This window comes from Prosopis cineraria, unplaced genomic scaffold (assembly GCF_029017545.1).
Source record: "Prosopis cineraria cultivar Desert tree isolate PC_DT_omini unplaced genomic scaffold, ASM2901754v1 PC2, whole genome shotgun sequence".
In the NCBI taxonomy this organism is placed as follows: Eukaryota; Viridiplantae; Streptophyta; class Magnoliopsida; order Fabales; family Fabaceae; genus Prosopis; species Prosopis cineraria.
The window spans coordinates 45,030,529-45,043,201 of record NW_026555333.1 but is presented as its reverse complement, the minus strand read 5'-3'; positions in this window follow the sequence as shown (position 1 = coordinate 45,043,201).

The following is a 12,673-nucleotide window of genomic DNA, read 5'->3' as shown; positions in this document are numbered from 1 at the left end:
GGTACTGAATTTTAGGAATTTAATTTGTAATAAGGTTTTGATTTAGTATTAACCTTGCTAAATACGATGGGGACCAAAGCAAATATTTTAGTAGTTGGTTTGCTTTGAGGGAACCAAAGCAAGGAAATATTTTAAGAAGTTTGGTTTAAAAATATGAAAAGATGGGGTGAGAATATTTTAATGAATATTCTCTCCCTTTCTTTCTATGTCTTATTTTTATTAAAAAAAGTTCACTGTACTTTTTTTTAAATTGAATTTACTACAATCTCCTCTTCATTTTCCTCAATCCAAATGTATATGTAAATGTTCTTTGAGTTTAAAAGTGTGCCCTGAGCTCTCATGATCCAATTTACCAAAAAATTTTTGTATCCAAAATAAGTTCATATGATTTACATGTGCTGGAGGATCTTCTTTCTTTGATCCATCTCCTTGTCTATTCTGCTTTTATTCCTTGCATCATACTCCTATAACAGTTCAAATTTCAAAGTTCCCATAGCACCGGAATTTTCATTTGTCAATATCCTTAATTATAGGGATATTTATCAGGCTTGAGTTCCTTTTTTTTTTTTTGTGACCTGGACAAAATAACCAGGTCCTCGCACCCATCTAGCACTTTCACTTTGTCTGTGTGTGTATTTATCATTATTGATTAACAAACCCTTTATCAAATTTTGACCTTTTGGTCAGAAGCAGTCACGCCAGCTTCCCAAGAAGCATGAAATTTTTAGCTCTTGTCATTTTTTTTTTTCTAAAGTTGAAATTCATTCAATAACTGAAAAAAGAAACACAATACAAGAACCTAAACAAATAAAAGAAGAAAGAGGGCAATCAATCACTCGTCACCTTCCATCTTAAAGTAAGGTAATAAATGATCAAAGATACAAAAAAGACCCTCCATCAAATGGAGAGCCTTGATATATTAAATTAAAATTTTATGGAGTGAGAAAACAAACGGTACATTTTAATCTATAAAAATATTTCTATAATGTTTGATAGATAGAAAAATATCTTTTAAATAGAAAAAGAGAAATGTACTTATCTCATTTTTTTATCTAGATACATTTTATGTTTCTCTCTCTGTTTTTTTTTTGTCAAAATATTTTCATTTTTCTTTCTAAAAAAATACTTTTATGTGTATCAAACATGCAATTAATTTCTTGAAAGATTAGAATCAGAATCTTCAATGAGATTTTGTTCCATTTGCATTAATTCAGTATTACTAGGAACCCAATTCATCACCTCATGCTCATATTTTACTTGAATATTAAGCCTGGATTTATAAGATCCCAATAGAGCATCTAGTTTTTTTGGGAAGACCATGTAACAGAACTCATTCTTTTTAGAACATTATACAGAGCACAATGCTTCTACTTGGGAATTTTCTCATCTCTAGAAATCTTATTGATATGGAATTATGGATAGTGATCATATCTTACTCTATATAATTGGGAATCCTTCTGGCCTAGTTTTGGGTTTCTTTTCTTTTGTTTTTTTAATCTTCCCGGAGGATTTGTACTTGATAGAAATAAGGGTTAAAGAGTAAAAATATTTATGAATTTTTTCTCCAAGGGCACTAGTATCTTTAAGTGAAGGACATTGTAAGAGTACCTATAACATTAATAAAGTAGGTGCAAAAGTACTCAAATCATTAAATTAAACTAATGGTTTTTTACCATTGATTGTTAAAAAAAAGAAAGTAAATATAAGGTGTAAAAACACCTATAAACTTTTTTTTAGGAGCTTTTGGTATTTTAAAATCAACAATGATACATGAGTACTTTTTAATTTTATAAAAAAATATCATATAATCAAATTCGATCCTAACGAATTGGGTATTTTTTTGCTATAAGCTTCCCTCAAGAGAGGTGCGTAGTCCCATTTTAAATGAGAGTTGGAACAATGTACTGAAAATCAAACCGATCATTGAACTGGCCAAGATCATGGATCAACCCAAAGTTAGATTGAACATAATAAAATAATATAATTTAAATAAAAACACATTATCCAAGACTTAATATTTAATACAATACCCCATACAAGTCCAACACAATCATCAAAACACCATTAAAAACACAACAATATTTAAAATATCCATCCTTGCAATCTTTCAATTATCAAAAAGTCTAAAGTTAATAATAATCAATATCAAAATCTTCATTAATTTCATTCAAATCTCTAAGGGTAGGAATTGAAACATTAGGAGATGATTGAGAGAAACCAAAACCACTCCCAACATCATCATTCAAATGTGGAGGCTTTGGAATATTCATATCTTCTTCACCTGTTGATGACAAGAATTAACATTAATCATTATATATGAAAAATAATTATATATTATATCATATTAGATTTGTTAGTAGATATAAACCTTCATTATTTTTCTCAAAAGCTAATAGAGTTACTACATTTTCTTTATGCATAGCATTTTTAAAATTGATGATATCATCATCATCAAACTTTGGAGTTGGATCTTATTCTTCTTTAGCAATTCAAAAGTTCAATTTATCAATAGATTCATAATCAATGGATCAAAACTTCTCTTTTTCTTTGGTTAACTCTTTTAATAAGATCAAAGAAATCAAATATAAGTATATGACTAACATAAAATATTAATAAAATTCTTATTCATTAAAAAGATTCATAACTTCTATTCTTACCTATGCTTCAATCGTATATTATAGTTTGTAAAGATTAAATCAGATTTGATGTTCCAATCTATTTCTTTTTTTGGTGTGGATGCATTCAAACAAACTTTGATTTTTCTCACAATCAAGAGATGGAGAAGTTTGGCTAAGACTTGGGACTGTCTAGCTGACATGGAATGGAAGCATTTTTCTTTTCATATGTTAGATGTAGAAGCTACAATAAACAGATTTGCCCGGAATGCTATCTGTTGTTTGCTAAACATATATCTCTTGCATTTGGGCAAATTATACTCTATCTACTTTCAATGGAAATCATATTAAAATAATATAAAACATGTGTCAACTGTCCTCACATCCCCACGCAATTCTTCAGACCACCCCTCGTTGATAAGCAATCATGCAGTGTGGCGTACGTGTGGAAACAAGGACATGAGAAACTACTGTCATATATTTATGTGACTCTAATATCTTATGAAAAGGATCAAAACAAGCAGCATATATAAAGGGACTAATGGTTTTTTTTTTTGTTAGGGGGGGGCAACGAAGGTAACTCCTGTACACGATTTTTTTTTTTTGTTTTTTGCCAAATAACTCCGGTACACGTTAAAATACCTTCATGTTAAAAGCTTGGCACTTGATTCTCCTAATTAGTCAAGTGTATATTCTGCTTTCTAACTAAAATAATGAAACATAGATGTGGATTAGGTGATCTAAATATATTCACTCAATAAGTATTTCTATTACAACATTTGAATTTCATTAATATTTGAAATATAAACATTTTTTATTTGTCAGTCTTAGTTTAAAATATAAGAAATTTAATATTTATAAAAAAAATCTCATTTTTTCTCTTGCATTCATTAACCTAAATTTTTATGTTTGTAAATTTATGACATTTTTTTCACTCATCATAAATTAAAACTAAAAGTTAAATAAAAAATAATACTTTTTCTGTTAAAAAAATGTTAGATATTTTTTAAAGAGTTAAATGTTTAAAAATATAATATTTTTTACTCTTTTGAGATATAATTATTATTTTTTTTAATGTATTCCTGTTAGTAACAATTTTATCTTTATTATAAGATATTTAATAGGGATAAATATAAAAAAATAAAATTAATTTAAAAATAAATAATTTTTTTATTAGAGATGAAATTTAATTATAAATATTTTATATTTATAAATGAAGGAAATATATATTTTTATAAAAATAATAATTTTATTGATATACGTATTATTAATTTTAATTTTTAAACCCCATCTGATAAGCTCAAATGGCTCGACAAGACCAGGTACATCGAACCATCAAGCCTTTTGGAAAGCCTTGATTTCTGTGGCAAAGTGACTTGACATGTTTGGGCAGTAGGCATTTTAGATGAGAGTAGGGACTGTCTAGCTGACGTGGAAGCATTTTTCTTTTCATTTGCCACAAAAAATTTGTTGGGCGCTACAGTAAACAGATTGGCGCTAACTGCTATATTCTTTGCTGAACATAAAATCTCTTGCAATTGGTAATTTGCCTCCATCCCCTTCATAAAAAACAAATTAAAATAAAAAAATAGTGGCGGACTCATTTTCTCTCATTAAAGTCGGAAAAATGAGTTAAACCCGTGAATTAGTCCATTTAACCCGCACAATTTGACAAGTTAGGTTGACAAAAATTGATTTATTTTTTAAAATGGGTTGGGTTAGTTCAACCTGCAAAATTAGTGAGCTAAAACGGGTTAGTTCGTGGGCTAAACAAGCTGATCCGCTGGCTGGCATGTTTTTAAAAAATATTTTTTTATTTTTAATTACATTATATCTTTTTATAAATCTACAAAATAATAATATTTCTTAAATATATAATTTATGACTCTTGAATATGTCCTTTACATTTGAAATATAGTATAAATCCTTTTTACAATTTGCAAATAAAATTTTTGTTATAGTTTGTGAAGATGATTTATTAGTTTTTATAGAAATATTTTGAATATATATTATTTATTAATCTCATAAGATCTATTAATTAAAATTATAAATATGAATTCACTGAGAAAAATAATATGGGTTTATAAGATAGTACACCTAGGCGAGAAAATAATTGATAGTAAAAATCTAGCAAAATAAATTTGCTTGGTTGAATTCTATGTTTATTTTATTTATTTACAAGTTTTTTAATTGTTAATTTGTTTTAAAATATGAAATAAATATATATATTTATATTATATAAATTTTAAATTATTAAAAAAATTTTGATAATTTTTTGCGGGCCAGCCCACAGGTTGGCTAACTTGTTAAAAAATAAATTGGGTTAAATTTTTTAATCCGTTTGATCTTATAGGCTGGTTCAATCCAATTCATAAAAATACTAGCCTGCGAGCTAGCGGCAACCCGTTTGCTTAGCTCTCAACATGATGTGAAACGCTGATGATTTGGCGGACAAGGCTCCTTGATGGGCTGACTATTATGGACAAGGATGCCCTCTTTGTGGTTTAATAAGTAATAGCGGGTCCGGCAGCGGAAAGGAAGCATGATGGTAATCTGGCTATCGCCCACCCGTGTTGTGCATGCTTTGCCATTTATTTCTAGCTTTTGTCTCTCTCTCTCTCTCTCTCATTAGTTAGGCTAGAAAAAAGGTAGAAGGATTATTTGTCAAACAAAATCAGATTATTAATTATATCCACTAGGAATATCAGCCAGCAAAGCAAGATCATAAGGATAATCATGGGCCATTTTATCCAAGAAATCAGCACGTGTGTTTGCCTCACCAGCAACGTGCAAGATCCTACAGTCCGTATGAGCACAAACGGTTTCTTGCACCTCTGCTATAACTTTCAGCGAAAGGATGATCGGTCTTCACACCTCTATAAATGAGATTAATCGCGTCCCGTGAGTCAGAATGTATCTGGGCCTTCTCGATGCTAAGACTTGAGTATAATTGCAAGCCACATTTGATGGCATAAACTTCGGCTATAGCAATAGGAAAGAAGGTCGCCCAGATTTCTAACAAAACCTCTCATCCATTCACTTTTTGAATATCGAGCCAATCCACTGTAAGCAGCATCACATACTCTGTTGATTCAAACAGGCATCTCTAATGACGTCTGTCATTAACAGTACATAACCCCAATTACTTAAACCAATCATTAAGACTAAGGATAAACATCAGCTAAGATTAATTAAATCAAAACCCTTAAAGTCTTTTTTAAAGATTATTAGGATCCCAAAATTATTTAAAAATGAAATACAAAGTAAACACCTAAGAAATACTAAAAATCAGAGTATAAAAGTTTGTGAAAATATGGAGATATACATTGAACATTTGAAAATATGACAAATGAGGGCAAGACAGACATTTTGCAATTTTGATGCATCTGCCGTGGCCTAAGACACCGCTGCTGTGGCTAATTTCTAAAAGAAGCAGTCCACTACGGCTGAAATGACCTTCTGCTGCAGCTGACCAAAAATGCACATCCACTGCAGCTAAGTATGCACCTGCCGCAGCTTGTAGTACAAAGACCACTTCACCTTAGCCAATCACTACATTAGCCATGCTGTAACCATGCTTACAATACAGTCATGATAGCCCTTAATTTTAAACTTCTATAAATTACCCAGTTAATTGCATGAAACTCCAATTAAGGTGATCCGAACACTCATATGCAGATAATTAAAAAAAATTAACTTATCAAAGACGGATCTAGGTTCAAGGGAATAGGAGCATCTGCTCCTACTAAAATCAATAGCACCTCTTAGTCATAGGGTGGGGTAAATTATCACTTGGCCCCTCCAAAAATTATCTTGCGCCCTTAAAATATAGCTCAAGCATCATTGAAGGATTTTTAAAAAATTTTAGTTTTTATTCTTGAACATTTTCTCAACCTTTCAATCAATGAAATCAAGTTTATTTGTATCGTTACTTTTAAGTGGTAGATTGGTTCATGTGAGAAATTGTTTTATTCATATTATTTATATAATATATAAGATTAAGCAAAAATAATTAAAATTCTCATGAATTTATATAGTTGTATATAACTTTTTCCTTCTTTAAACTTTTAAAAATAACATCTCTACTTTTTTTTTCCTTTTAAAATCCCTATACTGTTAATAATCCTATTATCTTATTAATTAAATTTGTCACATCAAATTAATAAGATACATATGGCACCTAACATTGAGATTAAATATTTTTAATACAATTCAAGAAAGAATCATATCAATAAAATTTTATTCTTCCTTCCTTTAAAATGACACAGATATGCACCCATAATAATAGGAGAAATATATATAAAATTTTTATAAAGTTATTGTTAGCTTTTATATAGGATGTCACATAAGATCCTATATATATTTTCTTAATATGAATGACAACTTTGGTTAGTAAAATAGTTAAGAAATAATAGCAGGGAGTCTGTGAAAAAAACAAAAAACAAAAGGTTAGGGAGGTTAATTTTAAAATTTTAAAAGTAAAAGGAGTTCTGCTATCTAAAAATTTATGAAAATTTTCAATATTTCAACTAGATAAAATTATAATAAAATATTTTTTCAACATCTCAAATAAAATATTAATTTTTACTTTTTAAACAATAATAATGTTAGATTCTTTAATTGTTTATATTGAAAATATTTATTTTAAAAGAGTATAGTTCTTTTCATCAAAAAAGAGTATTAGCATATGATATTAATAGTTACTACTTATTCTATTATTTTCATCACAAATTTTGTTTATATTAAGATAATCTTATTTTTTTAAGATATTATAATTTTATATTTTATATTTTTTCTTATGTATTTAATTTTAATGAATTTATTTTTATCAATTAAATAAATAATTATAATTACATTTCAAAAATATTAATGCTTATATATACGTGTTTTATCCCCAACAACAAAATTTCCTAGGTTCGTCACTGGAACTTATGGTCAACATTTGGGAGATTTAACTGATTAATTACTGTTACACTTACTAAAGTAATATTATAAGTATTCCTGCCTTTTTTATCACTTTAGACTACTACATGCTTATGGCCGATGACTTTGTAAGTATTTTTGCCCCTTTATCCTTTTGAATATGATTTGAGTATGAAAAAAGCTTTATGACCATATATGTTAGTTGTTCGATCTAACTGAGTTAGGTAGCTATAACCCAACATTAGGGATTCTTATGTGCTTGGGTGAAAGCTGGTTTATAAGTGTTAATTGGCATGTATTGTAGGTGGTCAAGTTGTTCACACAATGGACTATGGTTTTGGCAAGAGTTTGAGAGGTAAAAAGTTTTTGGAAGTTGTGTATTGATCCCATTATGGTTTTTTATAGACAAAATCCTCAAATGGTGAAATTTTTGTACAAAACGAAACCCATTAGCTAGTTTATATTATAAGTTTTCTGTGAATACTTGAATCATTCAATTTGAATATGTGAGTAAAAAGTTATGTATTTTTTAAGTTATAAATTAATGTTTATTCTGTCAACTTTGCTAATAGCATGTATTCATTGTGATGCTTGTTCATTCAATTGAGATGCACAACACAATGTGTTGTTGGTTGAGGTTGATATTGTCTTGGCTATGGCTTATTGCCTCTACATTGTCTGCCGCAGCGCACTACACTTGGCTGCGACAAATGGCGCAAATTTTTCAATTATATATACCTCCACCTTCAAATTTTGATTTTAGAAAAGTCCTTTGGACACTTCTATTCTTTTTAAACTTGTTTTGAACAATTTTAACTCTTGAGAACCATATTTCACTACTAAATGGGTGTTGTAATATCTTTAGTTGTAAGATTTTTTTTAACCATAGTAAGCTTTCATAAAATTGTTTTGACTATTAACTATCATGGTAGAATTTTTTCTATCATAGTAAGATTTTAAAATAATATTTTTTATTCTTTCTATCATGGTAAACCTTTAATTATTATGGTAGGATTTTGAAAAGTAAAACAAATTCTTTATTATTATTGGTAGACACTTTCTTATCAATAAGTAATTACAAGTTGAGTTTTAACTAATTATTTATTCATTGGAAAAAAATCAATTTAACAATTTAACGTATTACAAAACTGTGGTGACAAGCACCCATTTAAGCTTGTGATTGTAGTTGAAACTCTCAAGTGTTATTTTAAGGATTAGACATAAGTTAAGTGATTGAATTGAATTAGTATAAATCTCTGTGTCAACTTTTTTTTTCTCTAAACTTCATCTAATTTAAAAACTCATCGTTCATAACTTTGTTTTGATAAAACGCTATTTCTGTTTTATTTGGAAAAAGCTTTTGAAAATTTTGAATATCTAATTTACCTTATATTAAATGCCAACTTACTTAACTATACACGAGGTGTATTCATGGGTGGCAATATAACCTTTCCCTTCAAGCAACAAAGTGAAAATGGAGTCTTCGATGGGGTCATCGATGCATGGTTGGTGAACCATGGTTGAGCTTGACAAAATAATTGCCTCTATAAAATCTCCTTCATCAATATAAATTGCATGACGTCACTCTCATATGCGTCAGAAAATATATGAAATGAATATTAGCGCTACTGGATGTTTTTCAAAGATAAAAATTTAGGTGCACGTTAAAGATCTGCTACTGGATGTTTTTCAAAGATCTGTTTCGGATCAATGGCACAGTCGAAGGTCAAAAGATAAAATTTATATGTTTCTCACTTGTAAAAAAATATTTAAGGTTTTTCAGCCACCTCATCCCTTTCTTATTTTCCTATTCTTGCCCAACTAAGGATCTTATCCTGGATTCGTTCCTTGAAAATAGTGTGAGAGGTGATCTCGTTGTGACACTTGTAAATTATCCATGTGTTAATGATACTAAAATAATATATGACCTCTTGTCATAAAAATAAAATATTGACCGAGCATCCTTCCTGGTATTTTTATGCATGCGGTTCTGCCTGGTAAATCTATGCTGTATATATTGTTCTGAGACTATGCCATCGGTCGGAAACAGATCTGAGTTTTCATATTTCTTTGATGGGGAACGCCTTCTCTAGATTTTCTCATGGTATCAACACAGACGTTGGAGATCCCGCCATGCCTCCCAGCCCCTGGTTCGTTCCTATATACTAATTAATTTCGTTCCATTCATTATCTATTTTTCTTATTCTGACTTCTTTATTTTTTTCTTTTGTTTAATTATTAAAGGGTTTGGGATTTGGATTCTGGTCCTTCACTTCACACCGTTTATGCTTATGTAACCGGCCTGCTACTTGCTTTGATCCAAATCAAGTACCAAGGATTGAACACTACTCCCTTCAAAGACCACCCAACTATCATGATACTGTTTCTCATAGCAGTTACTGTGTACGTCATGGCACTCTTAGTTCTGAGATCACATTCCAATTTAAGGATGGTTTGGTGGATATTGTGCCATGTTTCTGGAAGTGTTGCTTGTCAGCTACTTGTGCTGCTCCTCGTCTCTCCAATATGGTGCTTCCTCATTAACGTTTCTTCGCTTGTGTTGGTTCTCACCTTGCTCTCCTGCTCCAGTTATTACCAGCTGGTGGCTACACAAATGTCGTCGCACACTCTAAGTATGGAGGAGCAAGCTACTGAAATGACAAACCTTGAAGCTTCCATGACTCCCAATCAATTGTTGGAAAATGAAAACTAAAGATCTTGTGATGATCAGAAGATCAATACCAAGACTGGAGAACTTTGTGAAGATTTTCAATGCTATAACATGAGGTGCTGGGTGCTGCATGCATTTTAGGAATTTAAGTTGTAATGAGGTTTTGATTTAGTATTAACCATGCTCTTAAATTCTGATTCTGCCCCCTTAATTAACTTAAAGTTTGTTTGCTTTCAGGGAACCAAAGCAAGAAAATATTTTAATAAGTTTGATTTATAAATGTAAAAAAATGGGGTGAGAATATTTTAATGAATATTCTCTCCCTTTCTTTCTATGTCTTATTTTATTAAAAAATTTCACTCTGCGTTTTTCTTAAAAAAATCAAGTTTACTAAAATCTCCTCTTCATTTTCCTCAAGCCAAACTGAGCATGTAAGAAGCCAAAATGTTTAGTTGACAATCATGTTTAAAAATGGGATTGGATTGAATGGTCTGATTGGTTGGATCATCAATCAGATGGCATAACAGCTCAGGTTTTTTCAAAAAATAAAAAACATTCGAAAGGGATGACCTGAATTGAACCAAGTAAAGAGTCGGGAACCATTATTAGTTGGACCGGTCTAATGCTTTCTTTCTTCTTTTTTGAAAAAAAAAAGAGAGAGTCTAAATTCCAAAATTAAATAACAGTGTTGAGTGAGCTTAATCTGGATGATTGTAAATATGCTAATTTTCGTCGCATTTGCTAATTCTTTTATGCATATCTTTTTAACACTGTTATATTTATATTGTTATATATATATGATATTATTTTTTACTTAATTATTGTGCCACCAGTTTAACTGTTAATTTAACCGATTAGACAATGAGATGCTTACAGATCGTCCATCAATAAAATCCTTACATTCACAAAGCATTTGACCCTATGAACTTTAGATTATAAGTTAAAATTTTTTCCAATTAAAGTGACATTTATTGATAGAGCAGTATCTTTATTGTTACACTCATGTCCTCAACTTGGATCCCATACGGCGGACAAAATGTTGGAACCATATTTGTTTCAGAGTTTTGTGAGGCCCAAAATATTTGGAGTTCGGCCCAGACGAATTTTTTTTTGTACAAGGCCTCGAGGATTCTTTGTTTGGACAAAGCCTTGAGGCAGTTCAGTAAATGAGTAAATGACAAATATTCATTCGCGCAAGGCGCAGCCGCGCTGATCCGAGTAAAACTTCGTTACTGGAGGATAATTTTTTTTTTTTTAAATGTTTAAATCGAAAACATCAATTGTCAAATCGCATATAAATTTTTTGGTCAAAATCAAATGTACAATTATCCTCCGGCAAATTTCATTCAGTTCCTTTGAGTGTTGTTTAGATAAAATATTAAATATTATGAATTCATCATCCTCGTTATCATGTGCTGCAAATGATAAACTAAATTAATAAGGACACATTATAGCCTTCGGCCTTTTTAGGTTAAATGAGGCAATGTAAACCATTGAACTCACATTTGTCATCAACTTACTCGAAGTATATATTAATTACTAAGACAATTAGCTTGTTTTACCTTCTTTTTTTTTTCCTTTTTTTTGGCCAGAAGAAAATATTGTATTAATGAACAAGATTTTTTTTTTTTTGCAAAACAAATGAACCAAGATTACATAGAATTGACAAAACACAAAAAGATCGAAACCCAAACAGACAAAAGCCTAACCTCAAAAGCAAAACAATACTATAGTAAACTAATAAGAGTTATGTTTAATGGAAGAGGCTAATTCTTTACAATAATAAATCAAGATTTGAATCTTTATTGAAAGAAACGTCCATATTTAATACCTGACTGTGTTTTGAATAAAATTGCCTAAAAAACAATACCACTATAACCAACAACGTTTGGGTTTGTTGAAAGGAACAAGTTTTTAAAATGTAGCAAACTAATGTTTAAATTCTTGTTGAAAGAGGTACTTATATTAAGTGTTCAGTCATGTTTTGAACAAGATTATTTCTAATAGAAAGACACTTGTGCACAATCAAAAAACAATACCATTGTAACAAACCCTAATCTAAAAGAGGAAACATGAAGCCAACATCTTCATAAACATTTAGTAGTCAGCAAAAAATATATTTTTGTCTTTTGATTTGGACAAGCCTTTTTTAGGGTATGCTCCTTGTCCTTAATTAACTGTTGTATCTTTTATTGAGATACATTCCTTAGCTTGGTAATTTGAATGAAAATAAAATATGGGGGGGGGGATTAGAAGGAGAAAATTTTTAAAAATAATAATTTTTTTAATATTTTGGGATTTTTTCTCTTAATTTTCCTTCCTCCTTATTTTTGTCCACATCCAAACAAAAAGTTTCGATTTTACATGGAAATAAAAATTGGAGGATCTTCTTGCTGATTGTCTACCTATAAAGCACCAATACTTCAAATTATCTCACATATCCATATTGTATATGATACAAATA